Genomic DNA, 27,449 nt, shown 5'->3' on the forward strand with positions numbered 1-27,449 from the left:
GGCCGCGGGGCCAGCGGGGACGGGAAACGGGCGCGGCGCCTGGGGGACCACCCAGGCCTTTAGTCCTAGAGAGAGCTCCAAGACCCTGGGCTACACCACAGGGAAACCGCGGGGGAGAGGGGCGGGGATAGTGGGGGGGCGGGGATGGAGGGACGGTGGGGGCGGGGAGGGGCAGGGATGGAGGGACGGTGGAGGCGGGGATGGGGCGGGGCATGGGGATGGGGCGGGGATGGGGGCGGGGCGCGGGGCGGGGATGGAGGGACGGTGGGGGCGGGGAGGGGGCGGGGCGCGGGGCGGGGCGCGGGGAGGGGCGGGGATGGAGGGACGGTGGGGGCGGGGAGGGGACGGGGTGCGGGGAGGGGGTGGGGATGGAGGGACAGTGGGAGGCGGGGAAGGGCGGGGATGGGGGCGGGGCGCGGGGCGGGGGCGGGGATGGAGGGACGGTGGGAGGCGGGGAGGGGCGGGGATGGGGGCGGGGCGCGGGGCGCGGGGCGCGGGGCGCGGGGCGCGGGGCGGGGGCGGGGCGGGGCCGTTGCGGACCGCAGACTTCCTGCGGTGGAGCTCTGCCCTCCAGTGCTAGATCTGTGGAAGGGACCGTGTCTCGGCAGCCTCACCCCCAGAGCGTCTGACTCGAGTCCCAGACCTGAGCTGAGTTCTCTCAGCCTCCAGAACAGGGCCCTCTTCCCACTGGCTTCCTGCAGACAGGCCAAGACAGGAGACGCATGCGGGCGACAGTGGGGAAAGCTGCAGTGGGCGCCTGGTCGTACAGCGCTGATCCTGTAGAAACAGCGGCAGGCTTTCTGTAAAGTAGGCCCCCTAAGTCCTGTGGTGCCACAGAGGCACAGTGAATGTTCCTAGCTCACGGTGTTAATATGGCTTTTTTCTACCTCCCCCTCATCTGCTTGGTCCTCTAGGTTTCTCCTGTCTCTTAGGACCAGGACTTGCCAAGACAGTCAGTGTCAGAGAAAACTATTCGTAGTTTGGAAGGACATGGTCATCAGCCACACTTTGGGGAAGAATGCTCCAGGTTGCTCAGGGAGATTCCATGCTATGTTGACCCTCTTTATAGTGAATACAAACCATAACAGCAAATTCTTCCACAGTGCCTACTTACTCTGTGCCAGGCAGTTTTTTTTGTTTTTTTTTAAGGCTATTGTCCTATGTTTACACGTTTAGTACTCACAACACCTTATGAAGTAGGTGAGGCTCTACTCCCAAGTTACAGAAGAGGTCATAGTCTCCGGGAAGTTAAATAAATTGTCAGGTTGAAGCAGAAGTTTGATCTGGGGTTCAAACTTAGATCATCTCTTAATTCCCCTGCTATCCTATTTCCATTACTTATCATGACTCAAAGAGGGAGGTCAGCAGAGGCTGAGAGCCTGGATGCACACAAGTAATTAGAGCTAGAGACTAGGAACAGCCTGACCAAACAGGAGGATTCCTGGATCCCACCAAGGGTAAAAGTCAAGGCTGGGTGGTCTCTCTGAAGCAGAAGCTGCAGTGAAGTGTCATCCGAGCTGGACCTCCCTGAGGGCCTGTCTCCAAATGAGACCAGCTTCCACAAGAAGAAGGAAGGGTTGACAAATTTTAACTTAGAAGCTATTAAGTTCCTTGGGGATAGGAATTGTTTTAATAGTGAACAGTGTCTAGCAGTGCTTTGCACTTGGCAGGTGCATCATAAATATTCGTGGGACTAACATTTAATAAACACAATAGGAGCACTGGGTGGCTCAGTTGACTGAGAGTCCAACTCTTGAATTTGGCTCAGGTCATGATCTTAGGGTCATGGGATGGGGCCCTGCTCAGCAGGGAGTCTGCTTGAGATTCTCTCCCCCTCCCTCTGCTCCTCCTCCCACACACTCTCTCTAATAAATAAATAAAATCTTAAGAAAAACCCACAATATGCCTAGTAGTCTTCTAGGGGCTTTACACGGATGATCTCATGTAACGTTCACTACATTCTTGTGCAGTACCATCATTATTATTACATTCTCATTTCACAGATAAGGAAACTGAGGCATTGAAGGTTACATAACTTTCTTGTGGTTGGTCACTCAGAGGATGAAGTAAGGCTTTTAACCCAGGCAATAGGTCTCCAGGGTCTAGTCTCCTAACCACCATGCTTGCTGTCCTTCTAGGTCAGAAGGATGAGAAGGATTAAGATAATAGGAATAAAATCCTCAGACTGTTCACTCTGGACGAGTTCTTCCCTAGAGAAATGGTGATGGGACTGAGGGATTCAAGGTATATCTTCTGGGGAGAAAGACAACAACAGCAGATAGCCTTTATATGGCCAACTGTTGACCTGAGTGCTTTTAAACCTCAGAGCTCCCTAATGAGGTAAGTACTACTATCATTGCCATTTTGCAGAGGAAATTGAGGCATAGAGAGGTTAAGTATCTTGCCTAAGGTCACCCAGCCAGTAGGTGGTAGACCTGGAATTTGAATCCAGGTGGTCTGGCTCTCAGCTCTGGACTCCTAACCACTGTGATGTACTGCTTAGAGCCTTGTTAGAGTCAAGGCGGGGGGCAGGGCTGAATATCCTGCAAATGTGTAGACTTGCAAGAGAAATTAAGTCATTTCCACTTTTCTTGCCATATAAAAACTTAGATTTTGGGACACCTGGGTTCAGTGGTTGAGTGTCTGCCTTTGGCTCAGGTTGTGACCTTGAGTCCTGGAATTGAGTCCTGCATCAGGATCCCTGCAGGGACCCTGCCTCTCCCTCTGTCTATGTCTCTGCCTCTCTCTCTCTCTGTTTCTCATGAATAAATAAATAAAATCTTAAAAAAAAAAAAACCTTAGGTTTTTCCTAAGTATACATAGAAGATGAGAAGAAGAAAACCCAAGGATACAGATTAAGGAGTTTGATCTAATAGCTAATTATTCCATTCTACAAAAAGTCCACCCATAGGAGGGAAAGGACAGGTTATTATTGCCTGGGAGGCCTCCTGACCATTCTGTCCCTTTTTGTCTTAACATGACCCATGACTCCTAATACCCAAGGGATCTCACAATGCACAATGTCTCATAGAATCAGATTCTCAAGAGCAAAACTAAATGTGAAGGTCAACTATTTCTATGTGTTCTTACTCTCCAAATAATTTAGGGTGGCTTAGCTATCATTCTAGATCCATCTGGTAAAGTGTTGCCTGTCTTCTCTTTCTCCAAACTTGTCCCTTCCTCCACCCTCTCCCAGGAGCCTCTTCACTCATTGCTTCCAGACCTGACCCAACTGGTGAAGACAGAATATTATTTGCCACCCCCATCCCATCTCTTAAAAATCTCATTTTCTTCCTTTTATTTATTTTATTTTATTTATTTATTCATGAGAGACACCAAGGAGGGGAGGCAGAGACACAGGCAGAGGGAGAAGCAGGCTCCATGCAGGGAGCCCGCTATGGGACTGGATCCCAGGTCTCCAGGATCACGCTCCGACTGAAGGCAGCGCTAAACCGCTGAGTCACCAGGGCTGCCCTCTTCCATTTATTTGTCAGTTAGTTTTCCTTAAACTTGATCTCTTTCATCCAGGGCTAACAAACTTCATTCCTGGGCATAACTTTGAGAATACAGCCTATCTAATTAGCAGCTCCATGTGAAGGAAATTCTGAAACAACAGGAGGAAGGGAAGAGCTATTGATGCAGATGTAAAATCAAGTGGAATTCCAAACAGTAAAGCCATTTAAGAAAACATTGTTCTCTTTTCTTTCTTTCTTCTTTTTCTTTCTCCTTCCTTCCTTCCTTCCTTCCTTCCTTCCTTCCTTCCTTCCTTCCTTCCTTCCTTCCTTCTTTCCTTCCTCCCTTCCTTTCTATTTTATGGAGAGAGAGAGATCATGACCTGAGCCAAAATCAAGAGTTGGATGCTCAACTAACTGAGCCATCCAGGCACCCTAAGAAAAAAATCTTTAAATAAAAGTTGGGGACCAAAGACCTTAAAATAATATTGAACCCACCATTTTGTCCAATATGGGGACTTGTGTTAACATTTAAATTTGCAATCATTCTGTTACCTTTCCTGTTAGAAAACTAACTAGTGGACACCTGGGTGGCTCGCGGTTGCGCTCTGCTTTCCGCTCAGGATGTGATCCTGGGATCTGGGATTAAGTTCCACATTGGGCTCCCTGCATGGAGCCCACTTCTCCCTCTGCCTGTGTCTCTGCCCCTTTCTGTGTCTCTCATGAATAAATAAATAAAATCCTAAAAAAAAAAACAAAACTAGTAACTAACTTACAAATGAAAGGTGATCTTCCATTGTTCATAAACTAAAGGAGATATTTTTGTGATAGCCTATTTCAGAAATTAGTGCTATATGTCCTATAAAATATAACCTAAAATCTGCTTTTACATGCTGTTCAATAATCAGTAACCCTTGGATAATATTCAAATGGGTATCTCTGATTTCTGAAAATACAAATTGTTTCCAATATTTTACAAGGAAAATTGTCAAACATACAGAAAAGTTGAAATAACTTTTACAGTGAACATCTGGATATCTACCACCTAGTTTCTATCTATCAATAACAATATTTGTTTTATCTTGTGTCTATTCATCTATTTATTTAGCAACTTTCTTATTCTTTATGCATTTCATGGTAAATTGCAGACAACTATAGATAGATATACAGAGAGAGAGAGAGAGAGATCTGATAGAGATATAATGTATATTACCTTCTTTCAGAAAAGTGTCAAAAATTTCCCTATAACCAAGTGAAGACTCTTGTGGATACATTATCTTATTAATTATGTGTATGGGGATCCCTGGGTGGCGCAGCGGTTTGGCGCCTGCCTTTGGCCCAGGGCGCGGTCCTGGATATCCGGGATCGAATCCCACGTCAGGCTCCCGGTGCATGGAGCCTGCTTCTCCCTCTGCCTGTGTCTCTGCCTCTCTCTCTCTCTCACTGTGTGCCTATCATAAATAAATAAAAGTTAAAAAAATTAAAAAAAATAATTATGTGTATGAATAATTACTGTTATTCAGTACACAAGATGTTCCTACTTTTCCTGTGAAATGGAAGCAAGCCTATCTGCCAAGAGATAGGAAATAGTTCTGATGTTTGGGGGCTAAGGAGAGAAGTAAATATTTTGAATAGCTATTGAAAATAAGAGTAAAAGCTGACTTCTGGTGGTTATGAGAATTGCCAAGCAGTGCAGTGGAGAACTGACACCATATTTTTGAAGTGACACCAATCTGCATGTTTGTGTTATGTTCTCTATGAGTCCAAATGGGAGTGGATGGGCCAGATGGTTAGACTAATCCATGCTGGGCAGATGTCACAGAAAGACTATGAGACAAGAGGGTTGAGGATGCTACAGATAGAGGGTTCATTGTCACACAGCAGGTGTCTCAACTGGAGAGGGGCAAAGGTATAAATTGCAGGGCACTGTTAAACCTTGAGGACAAGTGGAAACAAAGGCACAGTGATCGGGATGTCATGATCAGCCCCTAGGTGAGATGGTAGTAAGAGGGAGAGGACTAGGCATTCTTTAGGCTTTCATTATCAACATTCACCATTTTGGAGATGGATCATGATGAAGAGCAATATGTGGTCAGGGATGGAGTGGCCAAAGGAAAATGGAGGTCAAGAAATTAGGATGTTTTGATGTTGAAGTTTTCATAAAATGATAAAAGTTCACTGGGTGTTATACTATATATTGGCAAATCAAATTCCAATTAAAGAATATACAAAAAAATGATAAAATTACGTTGATGAGTCATGTGCCAAAGCTGTGTATGTGGGATATACCTACTTGCAGCTGAGACAGTAGGAGGGGGTCTCCTGGAGGAATTCTAGGAAGATTTTTCTCCCTGATGAGGAATGTGGCTAGACCTTCCATCTCCATTTCTGCTTTTGTGTATATACTTGTTCAAGGGATTTTTTTTTAACGTGTGGAGCTACTACAGCAATCTTACAACCAATAAGAAAGATCCAAAGACTTGCTGAGAAGGCATCTCAGAGCTCTGACACCGCTGAACTGCTGAAGAAATCCCACAACTACTTACCTCTACCCTAAGGGGATAATGTCATAATCATCCAGAACATCCTTACCTCATGCTTAGGGAACAGAAAGGGAAGGTTGTACAAACAGTGAAGATTGTCGGGGGGTGGGGATCTTTTCCAAGTATTTCTGCCTCCCAACCTGGAATACCTTGGTCTAAGAAGAGAGCAGGGTGGACAGCTTTTAAGAACTGATTATCTCAAAACACACTGGTAAACTGGAGAGGGTTGGAATTAGATAATTAATTTAATGAGTTCTGTGAGTCATTGTTTAAAAGTTTCATGATTTTCTCTTTGTTTAAATTGACCTGAAAGCCTGAGGGACTTCATTAAAAGTCAAGAGTGTTAAACACCAAGGGAATGTAGATTTGCTTAGACTTCCCTGCTTTTCATGAAAAAATGTGGCCCAATGATTATATATGTAATTAAGGTTTAAGAATCAACTCCTCTCCTACACACTACTGGAGTTATTATTAAGCATAGTTTTTCAAGGGCAGGTTCTTAAAATTACAAAAATATGGGTTCCCAAGGGACTGTGAGTGATAGAGCAGCTCCAGTTAAGGACCTTCCTTCTTTGAGGAGACAGAGTGTAACTCACATTTCATATAGACACCATCAGTAAGTACAAAACATAGACACGTGGCAGAAAGCTTGGTGATTGATCCCTCTAATACTGATGCCACAGCACTGAGGACATGACATCATGAGTCTCAGGCCTGGTCTCCAGCTCCCTGGGATGTGCATCACTCACTACAGCCAATAGCTTAGTTGATGGCTAGCATGGAATGGGGATAAACAGATTTTTATTTAGATCCCTGATCCTGATAGTCAAATTGGCCCAATATCAGATTGGTGCTGCTAAGTATAGCTGTTCCATGAAGTTTTCCCTGATGCACTCTATCTCCATTTTCTAGAATGATCCATGATCCATCTCTTCTCTCATGCATGTAGACAATTATGTGTCTATGTTTCTAAATAACAGTAATAATAATGTCTCATATTTTGAGCACTTAACTCAAAGGGACATTGTTGAGTGTTTTGTATACATTACATCATTTAATCCACACAAGAGCTCCATGAGGTAGGTACTATTGTTATTCCCATTTTATAGATGAAGAAACTGAGGTTTAGCAGGTTAACTTACTAATAAGATCTTTCAGTCGTATATGGTAGAGCCAGAATTTGAACCTCTATGACTCCAGAGTCCATACTCCTTACCACTATGGTATGTCAATTCCTTGTTACTACACAAAAGAATGCTTGTGACAAGAATAAGTAACCTCTCTTTAAAATTCCCAAACTCACAGAACTCTGTTTTTCTCTGCAACCACAAAAGGACTGATATGACAAAGGAATATCTCTTCCATCACAGCCTTCCAAAAGTTAAAGAGACAAGGCAGGTGCACTTCAGAAACTCAGAACAACCTTCTTTGTATCTTTAGGTGTTACACAATGCCCAGCATATAGAAAGTAAATAATAAATAAATGCTCAATGAACACAGTTATACAATACTGACTATAATCCTTCTTAAAAACTTTTTATTTAAATTCCACTTAGTCAACATACGGTGTAATCTTAGTTTCAGATGTACAATATAATGATTGAACACTTCCATACAGCACCTGGTGCTCATCACAAGTGCCCTTCTTTAATTCCCATCGCCTATTTAATCCATCCCCCCCCCCACATCTCCCCTCTAGTAACCATGAGTTTATTCTCTATAGTTAAGAGTCTGTTTCTTGGTTTGCCTCTCTTCTCTCTCTCTCTCTCTCTCTCTCTCCCTCCCTTTTCCCTTTTGTTTTGTCTCTTAAATTCCACATATGAGTGAAATCATATGATGTTTGTCTTTCTCTGACTTATTCTGGTTAGGATCGTACTCTCTCTAGCTCCCTCCATGTCATTGCAAATGGCAAGATTTCATTATTTTTGATGGCTATATAATATTCCATTGTGTACATATATCTATATGTCTCTATCTATCTATCTATCTATCTATCTATCTATCTATCTATCCCACACCTTCCTTACTCATTCATCAGACAATGGATATTTGGGCTGTTTCCATAATTTGACTATTGTAGATAATGCTGCTATAAACATCAGGGAGCATGTATCCTTTTTGATTTAGTATTTTTTATGCTTTATGTAAATACCTCACAGTACAATTGCTGGATCCTAGGGCAGCTCTATTTTTAACTTTTTGAGGAAACTCCAACTTGTTTTCCACAGTGGCTGCACCAGTTTGCATTCCCACCAACAGTGCAAGAGGGTTCCCCTTTCTCCACATCCTCACCAACTCTTATTGTTTCTTGTGTTGTTGATTTTAGACATTCTGACAGGTGTGAGGTGATATTTCATTGTAGTTTTTATTTGTATTTCCCTCATGATAAATGATGTTGAGCATCTTTTCATGTGTCTGTTGGCCATCTGGATGTCTTCTTTGGGAAAATGTCAATTGATGTCTACTGCCCATTTTTTAACTGGATTATCTGTTTTTTGGGTATTGAGTTGTAGAAGTTCCTTATAGATTTTGGATACTAACTCTTTACCCGATATATCATTTGCAAATATTTTCTCCCATTCCATAGGTTGCCTTTTAGTTTTGTTGTTTCCTTTGCTATACAGAGCTTTTTTATTTTGATGATGTCCTAGTAGTTTTTTTTTTTTTTTTGCTTTTGTTTCCCTTGTTTCAGGAGACATACCTAGAAAGAAGTTGCTATAGCTCATATCAAAGAAGTTACTGCCTGTCTCCTCCTTTAGGATTTTGATGGTTTCCTGTCTCACACTGAGGTCTTTAATCCATTTTGAATTTATTCTTGTGTATGGTATAAGAGAGCAGTCCAATTTCATTCTTTTGCATTCAACACCATTTGTTGAAGAGACTGTCATTTTCCCATTGGATGTTCTTTCCTGCTTTGTCAAAAATCAATTGACTATAAATGCAGGTCTTTTGACATTGATTATGTATGCCAAAAACTCCTTTGAGTACAAAAATCTCATTTTCCTAAATTAATTTTTTTTCGATTTAAATAATCATGAATGGAAAGGGGGCATCTGCATGGCTCAGTAGTTGAGCATGTGCCTTCGGCTCACGGCATGATCCTGGGGTCCTGGGATCAAATCCCACATCAGGCTCCTTTCAGGGAGTCTGCTTCTCCCTCTGCCTATGTCTCTGCCTCTCTCTCTTTATCTCTCATGAATAAATAAATAAAATCTTTTTAAAAATCAATTGATCATATAATAGTGGGTTCTTTTCTGAGTTTTCTATTCTGTTTTACTGATCTGTGTCTGTTTTTTGTGCCAGTACCATACTGTCTTGTTCACTACAGCTTTGTAATGTAACTTGAAGTCAGAATTGTGATGCCTCCAGCTTTGCTTTTCCTTCTCAAGGTTGCTTTGGCTATTTGGGGCCTTTTGTGGTTCCATACAAATTTTAGGACTGTTTGTTCTAGCTCTGTGAAAAATGCTGTTGGTAGATTGATAGGGATTGCATTACATGTATGGATTACTTTGGGTAGTATAGACATTTTAACAATATTTCTTCTTCCAATCCATGAGCATGGCATGTCTTTCCATTTCTTTGTGTCATCTTCAATTCCTTTCATCAGTGTTATTTTACAGTTCTCAGAGTACAGGTCTTTCACCTCTTTGTTTAGGTTTATTCCCAAGTATCTTACTGTTTTTGCTGCAATTATAAATGGGATGGGTTCCTTCATTTTTCTTTCTGCTGCTTCATTATTGATATACTGAAATGTAACAGGTCTCTGTACACTGATTTTGATTCCTGCAACCTTACTGAATTGCTGAGTTCCAGCAATTTTTAGTGGAGTCTTTTGGGTTTTCTACCTAGAGTATCATGTCATCTGCAAATGGTGAAAATTTGACTTCTTCCTTGCTGCTTTGAATGCTTTTTCTTTTTCTTGTCTGATTGCTGTGGCTAGGACTTCTAGTACTATGTTAGAAGAGAGTAGACATCCCTGTCTTGTTTCTGACCATAGAAAAAGCTCTCAGTTTTCCCCATTGAGGATTACATTAGCTATGGGTTTTTCAGATATGGCATTTATTATGTTGAGGTATATTCTCTCTAACCCTACTTTGTTGAGAGTTTTTTAAATCACGAATGGATGCTGTACTTTGTCAAATGCTTTTACTGCATCTATTGAAAGGATCATATGAGAGGATGATATGAAAGGATCTTATCCTTTCTTTTATTAATGTGGTATCTAATGTTGATTGATTTGCAAATATTGAACATCCATTGCTTTACAGGAATAAATCCCACTTGATTGTGGTGAATGATTCTTTTAATGTGCTGTTGGATTCAGTTTGCTAGTATTTTACGGAGAATTTTTGCATCTATGTTCATTAGGGATATTGGCCTGTAGTTCCTTTCTTTTTTAAATGAAGTCTTTATCTGGTTGTAGTATCAGGGTAATCCTGGCCTCAGAATGAATTCAGAAGTTTTCTTTCTATTTTTTACAATAGTTTGGGAAGAATAAGTATTAACTCTCCCTTAAATGTCTGGTAGAATTCACCTGTGAAGTCCTCGACTTTTGTTTGTTGGGAGTTTTTTGATTACTGATTCAATTTCTTTGCTGGTTATCAGTCTATTCAAGTTTTATATATTTTCCTGTCTCAGTTTCGGTAGTTCATGTGTTTCTAGGAATTGATTCATTTTTTCCAGGTTGTCCAATTTGTTGGCATATAGTTTTTCATAGTATTCTCTTATAATTGTTTGTATTTCTGTGGTGTTGTTGTTATTTCTTCTTTCTCACTTGTGATTTTATCCTTTCTCTTTCCTTTTTGTTAAGTCTGGCTAGATGATTATCACTTTTATTAGTTTTTTCAAATAACCAGCTCCTGGTTTCACTGATTTGTTCTATTGCTTTTTAAGTTTCTATATCATTTCTTTCTGCTCTAATCTTTATCATGTCTCTTTTTCCACTGGCTTTAGGTTTCATTTGTTATTTTTATAGCTTTTTAGGGCTAGGTTGTGTATTTGATATTTTTCTTGCCTCTTGAGGTAGGCCTATAGTGCTTTATATTTCCCTTTTAGGACTGCATTTACTGCATCCCAAAAGTTTTGGATTGTCGAGTTCTCATTTTTATTTGTTTTCATGCAGGTTTTAATTTCCTGGTTGACCCAATCATTGTTTCATAGCATGTTGTGTAACATTTGTGGCCTTTTCAAATATTTTCTTATGATTTATTTCTGGTTTCACAGTGCTATAGTCAGAAAATATGCATGGTATGATCTCAGTCTTTTTTTTATTAGTTGAGCCCTGATCTAGTGATCTATTCTGAAGAATGTCTCATGTACACTTAAAAAGAGTGTGTATTCTTCTGCTATAGGATGGGATGTTCTGAATATATTTATTAGTCCATCTGGTCCAGTGTGTCATTCAAAGCCACTGTTTCCTTGTTGATTTTCTATTTAGATGATCTATCCATCCATGTGAGTGAAGTGTTAAAGTCCTCTATTAGGGGCAACTGGGTGGCTCAGTGGTTGAGTATCTGCCTTAGGCTCAGGTCATGATCCCAGGGTCCTGGGCTCAAGTCCCATATCAGGCTCCCCACAGGGAGCTTATGTTTTTTGGTTGCAGGATTTATTTCATTTACATTCAAAGTAATAATTGATACATATTTATTGTCACTTTATTACTTGTTTTCTTATTGTTCATGGAGATTTTCTCTGATCCTTTTTTGTCCTTGTCACTTTTGGTCTTTCCTAACTCACAGAGTCCCCTTTAATATTCCTTGCAGGGCTGGCAATATCGTTTGTTAGGAAACTATTTCTCGCCTTCTGTTCTGAATGATAGCCTTGCTGGATAGAGTATTCTTGGCTGCAGATTTTTCCCATTCAGCACATTGAATATATCATGCTATTCCCTTCTGAATTGCCAAGTTTCTGTTGAGAGATCTGCAGCTGGCCTTATAGGTCTTCCCTTGTAAACCCGGGGCTTCTTCTGTTTTGCTGCTTTTAAGATTCTTTTTCTATGACTGTATTTTGCAAATTTTACAATGATATGAATTGGTGTTGGCCTGCTTTTGTTGATTTTGGTGGGAGTTCTCTGTGCCTCCTCATCTGGATGTCTGTGTCCTCCCCAGTTTAGGGAAGTTTTCAGCTATTATTTCTTCACGTAAAATTTCCACCCCCTTTCTCTCTCTTATTTTTCTAGGACTCCTATTAATATGACTCACATTTGAATGAGTCACTGAGTTCCCTAAATCTATGTGCAGGCTGCATAATCTGCTTTCTATATTTCGTTCAGATTCATTATTTTCCATTGTTTTGTCTTCTATGTTACTAATTCATTCCTTTGCTTCTTCCAGCCTGTTTTTTCATTGCATCAAATATGTTTCCAATCTTGTCTGTTGCATTCTTCATCCCTGATTGGTTGTTTTTCAACTCTTTTATCTCTGTGGTAAGGGTGTCACTGATGCCTTCCATTCTTTTCTCAAGACCAGTGAGTATTCTTATGATTGTTGTTTTAAATTCTCCATCAGGCACGTTACTTTTATCTGTTTCACTTAGATCTCTGTCCATAGCCTTATCTTATTTTTCCATTTGGGAAAAATTCCTCCATCTTTGCATTTTGCCTAAGTCTCTGTTTTCTCTGTGTTAGAAAAGCTTATTATGTTTCTTGCTCCTGAGAGTAATTGCTTTGGGACAAAGAAGTCATGTAGTGTCTAGGGCCTGGTGCTTCAGGGAATGTCTCATGTATGCTGCATGCACTCTGCTGCTGTATTTTGTCTGCTTTGTCCTTTTGTCATCTGCAGAGGCTCTCTTTGCCTGCTGTGGCAGTGTTTGGTTCCTGGCATGTTTGTGGCCAGTTTTAATTAGGTGTGCTCTGGTCTGCTTATGAAATGAGAGCTGACACCCTTTCCACCAGAACTGAGGCCGTGCATAACTCTCTGGTTGGGAGATGTGGCATGGGCAAGGGTTTGTGCTTTCTTCTTGGTGAGAAGCCTACCACTCCAGGACTGAGGCAAGCCTGACAGAGAAGGGCAGTCCCACCAGAGTGCACAGGGGTAGAGCTTAGTGTAAGAGAACTAGGCAGCCAGTGTTAGCACTGTGCTGCTTCTCTCTAGTGGCTCTGCTTATGCTGAGAGTTAGGGAAGGGAAATGGTGCCCACCAGCTCCTTTGTTCCCAGGGAGGCTCTCTGTGAATGCTGTCTCCCAAAGACTAGCTTCAAGAAGAGCAAATAATCTCCTCTTGTGTGCCCCGGGTGTTCTTCAGATCACTGTTTTCATGCTATCTATTCCTGGGTTGTTTGTCTGCTTTCTCCTTAGGAGAAGTGCAGTGCCCTCCAGGTTCTATCCCAGCCAAGCCTATTGACCTTTTTTATTTATTTATTTATTTATTTATTTATTTATTATTTATTTATTTATTTATTTATTTTTGCCTATTGACCTTTAAAAGTCTAGGCTTTAAGCCCAGTTGGTTGCAAGATTCATAAAATCAAGCCCCTCTCATATCCAAGACAATGGCTTTGAGGAAATGTTCTCCTATGCATTCCTCTGTGATCCTCTTTCTCTTTCCCTTCTTGGTGACCATGGCTCCCTCCCCTCCACAGCACTCACAATCTGTTTCTCTCCTAAAACACATCTCCACACTTCCTACTTTCTTTGATATGGTCTCTTCTCTCCCTTTAGTTGTGGAGTTTGTTCTGTCAGTCTTCAGATCAATTTCTGGGGTATTTAGAATGTTTTGATAGTTACCTAGTTGTGTTCATGGGAGGAGATGAGCCTAGGGTGAACACTTGAACTCTTCTCTATGTTCCTTTTCTTTATTTTTTTTTTAATAATTTTATCCAGCCACTTGACGGAGAGAGAGAGAGAGAGAGAGAGAGAGAGAGAGAGAGAGAGTTCATGAGCAAGGGGAGTGGCAGGCAGAGGGAGAAGGAGAAACAGGCTCCTCCAGACCAGGGAGCTCAATGCTGGTTTGCAAATTCCAGCACCCTGGGATCATGACCAGCCAAAAGCAGACGCTTAACCGACTGAGCCACCCAGGTGTCCCTTGCATGCTATCGTATGCTCTTAAGAGGAAAGTATTTAGCTATGAGTTTGAGAAACCTTTTTAAATGCTTAAAAAGTTCTAGGTTTACTTCTTCTAATACTGAAATCTTCAGGGGATCCCTGGGTGGCGCAGCGGTTTAGCGCCTGCCTTTGGCCTAGGGCGCGATCCTGGAGACCCGGAATCGAATCCCACATCGGGCTCCCGGTGCATGGAGCCTGCTTCTCCCTCTGCCTGTGTTTCTGCCTCTCTCTCTCTCTCTCTCTATCATAAATTAATTAATTAATTAATTTAAAAAATTTTTTAAAAAATAGTGAAATCTTCAGAAGTAAGCAATCCAGAGATAATATCATGTATCATAGACAGCACAAGGACCCAGGTTTGTTTGTATCTCTTCAATCCACTGAACTTATCATAAGGTTTTTCTCATTGCAACATGGCTTGGAAGGATGTGTAGACCTTTGTAGTTTTTTTTTTTTAATTTCCTGGGAGAATTTAGATTTTTCTCTTGTTAATTATGATTAGCCAACTTACTTTACAAAAAGAAACTATTTAAATATCCCTCTGGTTCCCAAAAGACTCTTAATCTTTTAAAACACTAGTTAATGTAAAACTCTATTCTTGTTTACCTTGGCCCCATTTAGTGTGATTGAAACAAAACATCATCATTAGGGCAGTTCTTGTCCAAGACCATTAAAAGTTCGGCCTCCTCTGCTTTATCAGTATTTTTCTGATAGTGCCCTCAGAGAATGGAAAATAACTATAAAAGAAAAAAGAAAGGAATGAAATGAAGGGAGGAAGAAAGAAAACAGGTTTTTATCAAGGTTGCTATTGAAGTCTGAATAACATCCTAAGATCACATATAACTAGCTAATGACATCTAGAATAGTCTCTAACTAAAAATGTCAATCTGAATGCTGCTCTTGGGCAAAGGCAAGTAGATAAAATCCTGCAAAAATGTCCCTACTCTCCAAGATGCTGGTTGATATTTACTGACATCTTCCTTTTGTTTAACCCCTTGCCTCTGACCTCTAGTCTACAAAATTGACCCCTGTTTCAAAGAAAGCCTGAAATTATAAAGTTGATTCCATAGCTCCAAGGGAAGAATATAGCAAGAAAAAAAATGCCACATCTCCCAAAAATGGCAAGAATTCTCCTATAATGTTATAATTAGATATATCCAACTACACAAATCTCACATTTTTAGGATAAAACTGTTTCCACACTGCCAAAACAAGCTGCAACTCCAGTAAGGTGTCCCAGGTACTGAACTTTCTCTACCTTTAATTCTCTTTGATTCAGTAAAGCAGAATCTTCTGTCATTGTGCCTGTCCTAGTTATGAATACAGTATTGAGTTCTATTAAAAAAATAAAACTCTTAAAACTCTTAAAATAAAATTCTAGCCCTTACAGAAAGTTTTTTAAAAGAGATTAAATTTGTTTTAGAGTGTATATTTAGAAACAAAAACAAGTCTATCATTATTCATAGATGATATCATTTTCTATGTAGAAATTTCAAAAGATCTATAGTTAAATTATGAGAACTAAAACATGAGCTCAGCCAAATTTCTGGTATAGTAAATACATAAAATCAACTTTGTATCTGTATATCAGGGCAAAGAAAATAATAATATATTATACTTAAAATAGCTTAAACATATAGCACCTAGGGACAAATCTCCAAAAATGCACAAGACCTCTATGAAGACAACTATAAAACACTAGTGAGGTAAATTAATAAAAAAATCTGAATAAGTGGAAAGAAATAATACTCATTATTCATAAAACTCAATTAAAAATCCCACTCTTTGTGATGTGTATGTGCACACACGTCTGTGGACCATAACAATTTGATTATAGAATTTCTACAAAAATGAAATGATAAAGAATAGCACTTCTCAGCTAGAAAGAGTTCTTCTCACCAGGAAAGCAATAATGAATGGGGCGACTGGGTGACGAGCACTGAGGGGAGCACTTGATGAGCCCTGGGTGTTATACTATATGTTGGCAAATCGAACTCCAATAAAAAATATACAAAAACCCCAATTAATATCTCTGGGAGACCTCCAAAGTCCACTTAAGAAGTTTAAGCAACACAATGGAACAAAAAATCTTGAAAAGAGAAAGAAGGCAGCTTCATTCTGTCTTCATGATCCTATTGCACAAGCCACCATTATTCAGCACCAAGAACTAACTTCTCAGCTAGAAAAAATTCTTCTTACCAGGAAAGCAATACTGAAGTGAGGGACCAGCTTCTCTTCTCTCACGGCACTGTGCAAAGGTTTCCCTTTGTTTTCACCCCACCCAGACTGGCAAAGCTGAGATACAGACAGCTGGTTAGGAAGAAGGAAGACAAGCAGAGGCTATTACTAACAAGTCACAGTGAGAATAATTGCAGTTCTGACAGAACTACTTTGCAGACAAACTCAGTACATTTTGCTACCAAGAAAGCCAATAGCCAGTGCAACCACCACAGACCCCCTGCAGATTTTGCCAGCTTTCTGTCCCACAGGTATCCATGTTCACTAAAACCAGCCACCTGAGTCCCTTCTTGCTTCCTCCCCACTTTTTCACTCTACCTCAGGAACCACGTCAGAAGTCATCCAAGCCCTCTATGGCTACATGAGTAGAAGATGCCACGTGAGATTCCCCCCATAAATCCTCACTGCCAAGCTCATGCTTACAGCCCCTCTGGCTGTGCATGTCCACCCACTGGTGTAACCCACCTCTACAACAGCACATATGCCCCAGGGAGAAGTGCACATACAGCCATGGGTGAGTATACCAACACAGGCCCTCACAGTTGCTTGTGGGCCCAAATTAGTTCTGCCTTCTGTCACTGGCCAGCCTCACTGTGCCCACCTGTCACTAGTCCCTCCAGTTGTGCATCTGCATGACCCCAGACCAGCCCCTCATCATCAACATCTGCTACAGTATGCACACCCAGGGGAGCTACAAGAGGGCATGTGAGCATCCAGGGCCTCTGCAGCTACCAATAAGTCCATAGTTGACCTTGGCCTTTGCCACCTGCTTTGGCCTCCATCACTATGTGTGTGCAGCCTTTCCAGACTGCGTTCTGCTCTCAGTCCCCCTCTGCAGCTGTATCATGAAGAGAGTGATGCAGGACCTGCTCTTCACACTGGCAGGCCTGCCTTGGAAGCCAGTGACCTGGTTGATAAAGACAGTCCCTTATACTATGACTGGGAAAGCCTGCAGCTGGGTGGGATGATTTTTGGAGGACTCCTGTGCATCGCTGGAATCTTGATAGCCCTGAGTGGAAAATGCAAATGCAAATACCCTTACCGGAGAAAGCCACTCCACTCATCACTCCAGGCTCTGTCAGTACCTGCTGAGCACAGGCACTCCTGGTACCATCTCCCATGCTGTTCCCTCCCCACTTGGTGGCCTTAGCTTCCATAATGGCCTTTTACCCCAAGAAAGGCTCTCTTCTGATCAGGAGGCTGTCCAAAGCTTATTTCTCAATTAAACTGTCTCATCCCTCCCTCCCCCCAAAAGAAAACTATCCCCTGCCACTACATGGATACCTGAAGCTGGCCCCTCCAGCCAAGTGTGTGCACACCACTGGCCCTGGCCACCACTGCTGCTTACTCTGGTCCCTAGCTACTGGACTGGAGGTGCTTCTGAGGACCCCAAGCAAACCTCCTGCAAACCTCCTCCAGTGCTAACCAAGGACCACACAGTTGTCAATGCTGTGAAGGCCATTGGCCTGAGCCAAAGAGATCATATCCCCCAGAACCCAGTGCCACCATATGACCACACACTTGGCACCCTGTACCACCAGATTCATGATCCAGCATGCTCCCACACATGGGTGAAAAGTTTCCTTTAAAGTCTGAAAGAGATGACTGCTTTTGCAAATGTGCAAACACATGCAAGATTATAGGGATCATGAAGAATCTGGGAAACATGACTCCATCAAAGGAATTACAGTAAATCTCCAGTACTGGGGCGCAAAGAAATGGAGATCCAGAAATTACCCTACAAAAATTCAAGATAATTGTTCTAAATATGGGCAGAGAGCTACAAAAGAGCACAGATAAATAATTTAATAATACCAGGAAAACAATATAAGAACAAAATTAGAAGTTCAACAGAGATAGAAAACATAAAAAAGAACCAAACAGAAATTTTGGAACTGAAGAATATAATGACCTAACTGGAGAATTTAATAGAGTTTCAATGGCTGACTGCATGAAACAGAAAAAAGTATACATAAACTAGAAGACAGATCAACTGAGAATAATGAAAAAGAATGAATAGAGCCTACGGAACACCATCAAAATAAATAATATATTCATTACTGGAATCCCAGAAAGAGAGAGAGAGAGAAGGGTAGAAAGCTTATACAAAGAAATAATGGCTGGCAACTTTCTAAACCTGGGAGAGATTTGGACATCCAAAATCATGAAGCTAATAGGTAACATCACACTTTCAACCCAAAATGATATTCAAGGTGATTTCTCCATGAATCTCTTCTGAGAAAGAAATCTAGAGGACAAAGTGAAAGAAGAAGAAATGGCCAGTTCTCAGGGACTGCTGACATTCAGGGATGTGGCCATAGAATTCTCTCAGGAGGAGTGGGGATGCCGGAACCACACTCAGCGGGAACTGTACAGGGATGTGATGTTAGAGAACTACGGACACCTCCTCTTCTTGGGTCTTCTTGTATGAAAGCCAGATCTGGTCATCTTTTTGGAACAAGAGAAGGAGCTCTGGGATGTGAAGAGAAAGGAGACCGTAGACTTCCACCCAGGGAACAAACATGGAATAGTGCTGAGTAGATGTTCCAGTTTAGGAAGAAAACAACATTCTTTTGGGAGACATGATGCAGTCCAAGGAATGTGAACAGAAGTATACTTGGGGTGATCCCAGGAAGCTCAAGGAAGGTATTAAGAGAAGGGAGACGGAAGAGAAGGAAGCCAAGATAGACTCTGTTAGAGTCCGATTCATTTATGAATAAAGAAAATGTGTATTGTAAAAAAAATGATATTCAAGACAGATAATAAAACTGTCTAAAATCAAAGACAAAGAGGACATTCTAAAAGCAGCAAAAGAAAAATATTCTGTCATACAGAGGAACCCTCATAAAGCTACTAGTGGATTCTCAACAGAAACCTTGTGAAGAGAAAACCAAATATGTATTCGAAGTGCTGAAAGAAACTGCCAACCAAGATTGCTTACCCAAAAAGCCATCCTTCAGAAATGAAGTGGAAAAAAGACTCCTTAACAGGGGTTCCTGGCTGACTTAGTTGGTAGAGCATGTAACTCTTGATCACAGGATCATGAGTGAAGTTCCATACAGAGTATGGAGTTTACTTAAAAAGTAAAAAAATTAAGTAAATAAAACTGCATAGAAAGACTCCTTAATAAACAAAAGCTGAGGGAATTCAATACCAATAAACCTGCCTTATAAGAAATGCTGAGTGGAAGTCTTCTTCAAACTAAAACAGAAAGATGCTACTTAGTAACTTGAAAAAATATGGAAAGTTACAACACACTGGTAAAGGTAAGTATATAGTCAGGTTCAGAGTACCCTAATACAGTATTGTTATGATGTTAGGTATTAACTACATAATCCTAATATCAAGGTTAAAGGACAAAATTATTAAAAATAGCTATAGCTTCAACAATTTAATGGATACACAACATGAGATGTAAATGGTGACATCAAAAACATAAAAGGTATATCCTTAAGATGGTTGTGGAGAAGAAAGACTAGGTTTGTCTTATCCCTTGTGTATTTAGTTAACAAATCATTCTAAATACACCAGAAATCAACCTGAAGACTGACAGAAAAACTCCACAACTAAAGAGAGAGAAAAAGGCACATTGAGGAAGGTAGGAAGTGCAGATGGTTTGGAAGAGAAATGGATCATGGGAGCTGTGGAGAGGAGGAAGCAGTGGTCATGGAGAAGGGTGAAAGAGAGAGGAGCACACTAGGAGAACATTTTCCCAAAGCTATTGGCTGATTATCATGAGTTCTTGCAACTACTGGAGATTAAAGACTGAAATTTTAAAGGTTGGTGGGCTTGGCTAGGATAGAGCCCTGAGGGTGCTGCCCTATTCCTGTAAAGAAGGCATGCAAACAACCCAAGGCATGGAAAAAGTGATCTGACAAATGCTTAGGATACATTATTCACTCTTCTTGGCAAGCATCCCTGAGAGACAGAATTCAGGAAGATGCCTTTCTGGGACAGAGAAGCCAGCCAGTGCCATTTCCCTGCCTCATAACATAAACACAGAACCACCTGTGGAAAATCGGCTAGGCTCTGACAATGGCTACCTAACTTGTTTAAACCAAGTCACATGCCCCTGTGCTCTCATGCAACTGCCTTTTGTGTTCAAGCTTGCTTCAATTTGGCACGGTGGAGCCTTCCCCCAGAAGACTGGCACAGGCCCCTGCCCACACAATAATCTCAGAGCTTGGAGTTTCAAAAGTCAGCAGGATTGGCTGGGATGCAGCCCCAAGTGTGCTGCACTGCTCCTGAAGAGAAGGCAGGCAAACAACTGGGAGACAGATAATGTGGAAATAGCAATCTGAAAAACACCTGGGACACACACTGGGGAAATTATTTACTCTTCTCAGAGTGCTTCCCTAAGCAGCATCATGCATGAAAGTGCCTCTCCAGTGACAAGGCTGCTGGCTGGCTCCCTTGCCCCTCAGCTCAGCATAAACAGAACCACCTGTGCTAAGCAGCACAGTGCCAACACTAGCTGCCTAGCCTGCTTACATCAAGTCTCACAACCTTGACTCAGGTGGTCCCATCCTTTTTGCTCCAGTTGGCCTCAGTCCCAGCATGCAGAGCCCCTTCCACAGATGACCAACAAAAACCACTGCCTACACCACAACTCCTGAACGGAGAATTCTGCAGAGCTTCAGTTCTAGTGGTAGTATCAGGACTCATTTCACAAGTAAACCAGAGCACACCCCTAGATAAAACTCACCACATTCTGGCCAGGGACCAAACACTGCCCGTTGCAGGCAAGGAGAGCCTCTGCAGACAACTATCTGAAGGATAGTGCAGCCAAAACACAACAGCAGAGCACCTGAAGCACATACCATAGATACTCCCTGAAGCACCAGGCCCAGGACACAATATGACCTCTTTTCCATAAAGTCATTATTCTCAGGAACAGGAAGCATAATGGGCTTTCCTAACACACTGAAGAAGGCAGATACAGACAAAATTCCAAGAAGAATTTATTTCAAATGAAAGAACAAGATAAGGCCACGGATAGATATCTAAGAGAAGGAGAGATACAAATAACATGGCTGATGGAGAATTTAAAGCAAAAACCATGAGAATACTCACTGGGCTTGAGAAAAGAAAGGAAGGCCCTTACTGCAGAGATAGAAGTGTTAAAAAAAGAATCACTCAAATGAAAAAATGAAATAACTGAAATTGGACACAGACGTGATGCAATGAACACAAGGCTGGAAGAAGCGGAGGAATGAATAAGTCATATAAAGGAAAAATTAATGGAAAATAATGAAGCTGAGTAAAAGAAAGAATTATGGAACATGAGAATAGATTTAGGGAAGTCAAACACTATCAAACATAATAACATTGTATTATATGAGTCCCAGAAGAAGAAGAGAGACAAAGGGGCAGAAAATTTATTTGAGGAAATAACAGCTGAAAACTTCCCTAAACTGGAGAAGGAAATAGACATCCAGATCCAGGAATATAAGAACTCTCATCAAAGTCAACAAAGGCCAAGGCACACCAAGACATATTGTAATTAAATTTGCCAAATATATTCATAAAGAAAAAAATCCTAAAAGCAGCAAAAGGAGTCCTTAACTTACAAGGGAAGACCTATAAGGCCAGCTGCAGATCTTTCAACAGAAACTTGGCAGCCAAAGGAGAGTGGCAAGATGTATTCAATGTGCTGAATGGGAAAAATCTGTAGCCAAGAATACTCTATCCAATAAGGCTGTCATTCACATTAGAAGAGGAAATAATTTCCCAACAAACAAAAGCTAAAGGAGTTCATGACCACGAAGCCAGCTCTGCAAGAAATACTAAAGGGGGGGGGGGGGAGGAGCAAGATGGCGGAAGAGTAGGGTCTCCAAATCACCTGTCTCCACCAAATTACCTAGAAAACCTTCCAATCATCCTGAAAATCTATGAATTCGGCCTGAGAATTAAAGAGAGAACACCTGGAATGCAACAGTGAGAAGAGTTCGCGCTTCTATCAAGGTAGGAAGAAGGGGAAAAAGAAGTAAAGAAACAAAGGCCTCCAAGGGGGAGGGGCCCCGCGAGGAGCCGGGCTGAGGCCGGGGCGAGTGTCCCCAGGACAGGAGAGCCCCGTCCCGGAGAAGCAGGAGCTGCACCGACCTTCCCGGGCGGAAAGGGGCTCGTGGGGAGTTGGAGCAGGACCCAGGAGGGCGAGGATGCCTTCGGGCTCCCCGGGACAGTAACAGCAACTGCGCGCCCAGGAGAGTGCGCCGAGCTCCCTAAGGGCTGCAGCGCGCACGGCGGGACCCGGCGGGACCGAAGCAGCCAGGAGGGGCTCGGGCGGCGGCTCCGCGGAGGGGGCTGCGCGGCCCCGGGAGCAGCTCGGGGGGCTCGGGCAGAGGAAGAGGCTCCGTGCGGAGGGGGCTGCGCGGTTCCAGGAGCAGCTCGGAGGGACTCAGGCGGCAGCTCCGCGGAGGGGGCTGCGAGGCGGCGGCCCGGGAGCGCGAATCCACCAGCGCAGGCTCCGAAGCACAGGGCGCCGGGACACAGCCCAGGATCCGGCCTCCCCCCGGGACAGGCAGAGGCCGGGAGGGCCCAGGACAGCAAGGAAGCTCCTGCCCCAGCTGAGCAGATCAGCGGCCCCGCCCCAGAGCCTCCAGGCCCTGCAGACGGAGTTCCCGCCGGAGCTGAATCCAGGTTTCCAGAGCTGGCCCCGCCACTGGGGCTGTTCCTCCTGCGGCCTCACGGGGTAAACAACCCCCACTGAGCCCTGCACCAGGCTGGGGCACAGCAGCTCCCCCAACTGCTAACACCTGAAAATCAGCACAACAGGCCCCTCCCCCAGAACACCAGCTAGACTGACAACTTCCAGGAGAAGCCAAGGGACTTAAAGTATACAGAATCAGAAGATACTCCCCGGTGGTTCTTTTTTTGTTTTGTTTTTTTTGTTTTGTTTTGTTTTGTTTTGCTTTTTGATTTGTTTCCTTCCCCCACCCCCTTTTTTTCTCCTTTCTTTTTCTTTCTCTTTTTCTTCTTTTTTTTTTTTCTTTTTTTTTCTTCCCTTTTTTTTTTCTCTTTCTCTTTTCTTTCCTTCTTTCTCTCCTCTCTTTTTCTCTTTTTCCCAATACAACTTGCTTTTGGCCACTCTGCACTGAGCAAAATGACTAGAAGGAAAACCTCACCTCAAAAGAAAGAATCAGAAACAGTCCTCTCTCCCACAGAGTTACAAAATCTGGATTACAATTCAATGTCAGAAAGCCAATTCAGAAGCACTATTATACAGCTACTGGTGGCTCTAGAAAAAAGTATAAAGGACTCAAGAGACTTCATGACTGCAGAATTTAGAGCTAATCAGGCAGAAATTAAAAATCAATTGAATGAGATGCAATCCAAACTAGAAGTCCTAACGACGAGGGTTAACGAGGTGGAAGAACGAGTGAGTGACATAGAAGACAAGTTAATAGCAAAGAGGGAAACTGAGGAAAAAAGAGACAAACAATTAAAAGACCATGAAGATAGATTAAGGGAAATAAACGACAGCCTGAGAAAGAAAAACCTACGTTTAATTGGGGTTCCCGAGGGCGCCGAAAAGGACAGAGGGCCAGAATATGTATTTGAACAAATTCTAGCTGAAAACTTTCCTAATCTGGGAAGGGAAACAGGCATTCAGATCCAGGAAATAGAGAGATCCCCCCCCTAAAATCAATAAAAACCGTTCAACACCTCGACATTTAATAGTGAAGCTGGCAAATTTCAAAGATAAAGAGAAGATCCTTAAAGCAGCAAGAGACAAGAAATCCCTGACTTTTATGGGGAGGAGTATTAGGGTAACAGCAGACCTCTCCACAGAGACCTGGCAGGCCAGAAAGGGCTGGCAGGATATATTCAGGGTCCTAAATGAGAAGAACATGCAACCAAGAATACTTTATCCAGCAAGGCTCTCATTCAAAATGGAAGGAGAGATAAAGAGCTTCCAAGACAGGCAGCAACTAAAAGAATATGTGACCTCCAAACCAGCTCTGCAAGAAATTTTAAGGGGGACTCTTAAAATTCCCCTTTAAGAAGAAGTTCAGTGGAACAGTCCACAAATACAAGGACTGAATAGATATCATGATGACACTAAAGTCATATCTCTCAATAGTAACTCTGAATGTGAACGGGCTTAATGACCCCATCAAAAGGCGCAGGGTTTCAGACTGGATAAAAAAGCAGGACCCATCTATTTGCTGTCTACAAGAGACTCATTTTAGACAGAAGGACACCTACAGCCTGAAAATAAAAGGTTGGAGAACCATTTACCATTCGAATGGTCCTCAAAAGAAAGCAGGGGTAGCCATCCTTATATCAGATAAACTAAAATTTACCCCAAAGACTGTAGTGAGAGATGAAGAGGGACACTATATCATACTTAAAGGATCTATTCAACAAGAGGACTTAACAATCCTCAATATATATGCCCCGAATGTGGGAGCTGCCAAATATATCAATCAATTATTAACCAAAGTGAAGAAATACTTAGATAATAATACACTTATACTTGGTGACTTCAATCTAGCTCTTTCTATACTCGATAGGTCTTCTAAGCACAACATCTCCAAAGAAACGAGAGCTTTAAATGATACACTGGACCAGATGGATTTCACAGATATCTACAGAACTTTACATCCAAACTCAACTGAATACACATTCTTCTCAAGCGCACATGGAACTTTCTCCAGAATAGATCACATATTGGGTCACAAATCGGGTCTGAACCGATACCAAAAGATTGGGATCGTCCCCTGCATATTCTCAGACCATAATGCCTTGAAATTAGAACTAAATCACAACAAGAAGTTTGGAAGGACCCAAACATGTGGAGGTTAAGGACCATCCTGCTAAAAGATAAAAGGGTCAACCAGGAAATTAAGGAAGAATTAAAAAGATTCATGGAAACTAATGAGAATGAAGATACAACCGTTCAAAATCTTTGGGATGCAGCAAAAGCAGTCCTAAGGGGGAAATACATCGCAATACAAGCATCCATTCAAAAACTGGAAAGAACTCAAATACAAAAGCTAACCTTACACATAAAGGAGCTAGAGAAAAAACAGCAAATAGATCCTACACCCAAGAGAAGAAGGGAGTTAATAAAGATTCGAGCAGAACTCAATGAAATCGAGACCAGAAGAACTGTGGAACAGATCAACAGAACCAGGAGTTGGTTCTTTGAAAGAATTAATAAGATAGATAAACCATTAGCCAGCCTTATTAAAAAGAAGAGAGAGAAGACTCAAATTAATAAAATTATGAATGAGAAAGGAGAGATCACTACCAACACCAAGGAAATACAAACGATTTTAAAAACATATTATGAACAGCTATACGCCAATAAATTAGGCAATCTAGAAGAAATGGACGCATTCCTGGAAAGCCACAAACTACCAAAGCTGGAACAGGAAGAAATAGAAAACCTGAACAGGCCAATAACCAGGGAGGAAATTGAAGCAGTCATCAAAAACCTCCCAAGACACAAGAGTCCAGGGCCAGATGGCTTCCGAGGGGAATTTTATCAAACGTTTAAAGAAGAAACCATACCTATTCTCCTAAAGCTGTTTGGAAAGATAGAAAGAGATGGAGTACTTCCAAATTCATTCTATGAGGCCAGCATCACCTTAATTCCAAAACCAGACAAAGACCCCACCAAAAAGGAGAATTACAGACCAATATCCCTGATGAACATGGATGCAAAAATTCTCAACAAGATACTGGCCAATAGGATCCAACAGTACATTAAAAAAATTATTCACCATTACCAAGTAGGATTTATCCCTGGGACACAAGGCTGGTTCAACACCCGTAAAACAATCAATGTGATTCATCATATCAGCAAGAGATAAACCAAGAACCATATGATCCTCTCATTAGATGCAGAGAAAGCATTCGACAAAATACAGCATCCATTCCTGATCAAAACTCTTCAGAGTGTAGGGATAGAGGGAACATTCCTCAACATCTTAAAAGCCATCTATGAAAAGCCCACAGCAAATATCATTCTCAATGGGGAAGCACTGGGAGCCTTTCCCCTAAGATCAGGAACAAGACAGGGATGTCCACTCTCACCACTGCTGTTCAACATAGTACTGGAAGTCCTAGCCTCAGCAATCAGACAACAAAAAGACATTAAAGGCATTCAAATTGGCAAAGAAGAAGTCAAACTCTCCCTCTTCGCCGATGACATGATACTCTACATAGAAAACCCAAAAGTCTCCACCCCAAGATTACTGGAACTCATACAGCAATTCGGTAGCGTTGCAGTATACAAAATCAATGCCCAGAAGTCAGTGGCATTTCTATACACTAACAATGAGACTGAAGAAAGAGAAATTAAGGAGTCAATCCCATTTACAATTGCACCCAAAAGCATAAGATACCTAGGAATAAACCTAACCAAAGATGTAAAGGATCTATACCCTCAAAACTATAGAACACTTCTGAAAGAAATTGAGGAAGACACAAAGAGATGGAAAAATATTCCATGCTCATGGATTGGCAGAATTAATATAGTGAAAATGTCAATGTTACCCAGGGCAATATACACGTTTAATGCAATCCCTATCAAAATACCATGGACTTTCTTCAGAGAGTTAGAACAAATAATTTTAAGATTTGTGTGGAATCAGAAAAGACCCCGAATAGCCAGGGGAATTTTAAAAAAGAAAACCATATCTGGGGGCATCACAATGCCAGATTTCAGGTTGTACTACAAAGCTGTGGTCATCAAGACAGTGTGGTACTGGCACAAAAACAGACACATAGATCAGTGGAACAGAATAGAGAATCCAGAAGTGGACCCTGAACTTTATGGGCAACTAATATTCGATAAAGGAGGAAAGACTATCCATTGGAAGAAAGACAGTCTCTTCAATAAATGGTGCTGGGAAAATTGGACATCCACATGCAGAAGAATGAAACTAGACCACTCTCTTTCACCATACACAAAGATAAACTCAAAATGGATGAAAGATCTAAATGTGAGACAAGATTCCATCAAAATCCTAGAGAAGAACACAGGCAACACCCTTTTTGAACTCGGCCATAGTAACTTCTTGCAAGATACATCCACGAAGGCAAAAGAAACAAAAGCAAAAATGAACTATTGGGACTTCATCAAGATAAGAAGCTTTTGCACAGCAAAGGATACAGTCAACAAAACTCAAAGACAACCTACAGAATGGGAGAAGATATTTGCAAA

At 41.9% G+C, this 27,449-nt stretch overlaps 1 long non-coding RNA gene and 1 pseudogene across 1 annotated transcript; both read left to right on the plus strand.

Annotated features, from left to right (window-relative positions):
- Nucleotides 1-548: 548 nt before the first annotated feature.
- LOC140637599 (uncharacterized) lies at nt 549-3,962 on the plus strand. The gene is made up of 3 exons (XR_012034681.1): nt 549-807; nt 2,139-2,340; nt 3,529-3,962. It is a non-coding gene; the product is annotated as an uncharacterized lncRNA (long non-coding RNA).
- Nucleotides 3,963-10,770: 6,808 nt separating this feature from the next.
- Nucleotides 10,771-17,431, plus strand: LOC140637600 (FXYD domain-containing ion transport regulator 4-like; annotated as a pseudogene).
- The last annotated feature ends 10,018 nt before the right edge of the window (nt 17,432-27,449 follow it).

Source organism: Canis lupus, chromosome 8, assembly GCF_048164855.1.
Source record: "Canis lupus baileyi chromosome 8, mCanLup2.hap1, whole genome shotgun sequence".
NCBI classification, from domain to species: Eukaryota; Metazoa; Chordata; class Mammalia; order Carnivora; family Canidae; genus Canis; species Canis lupus.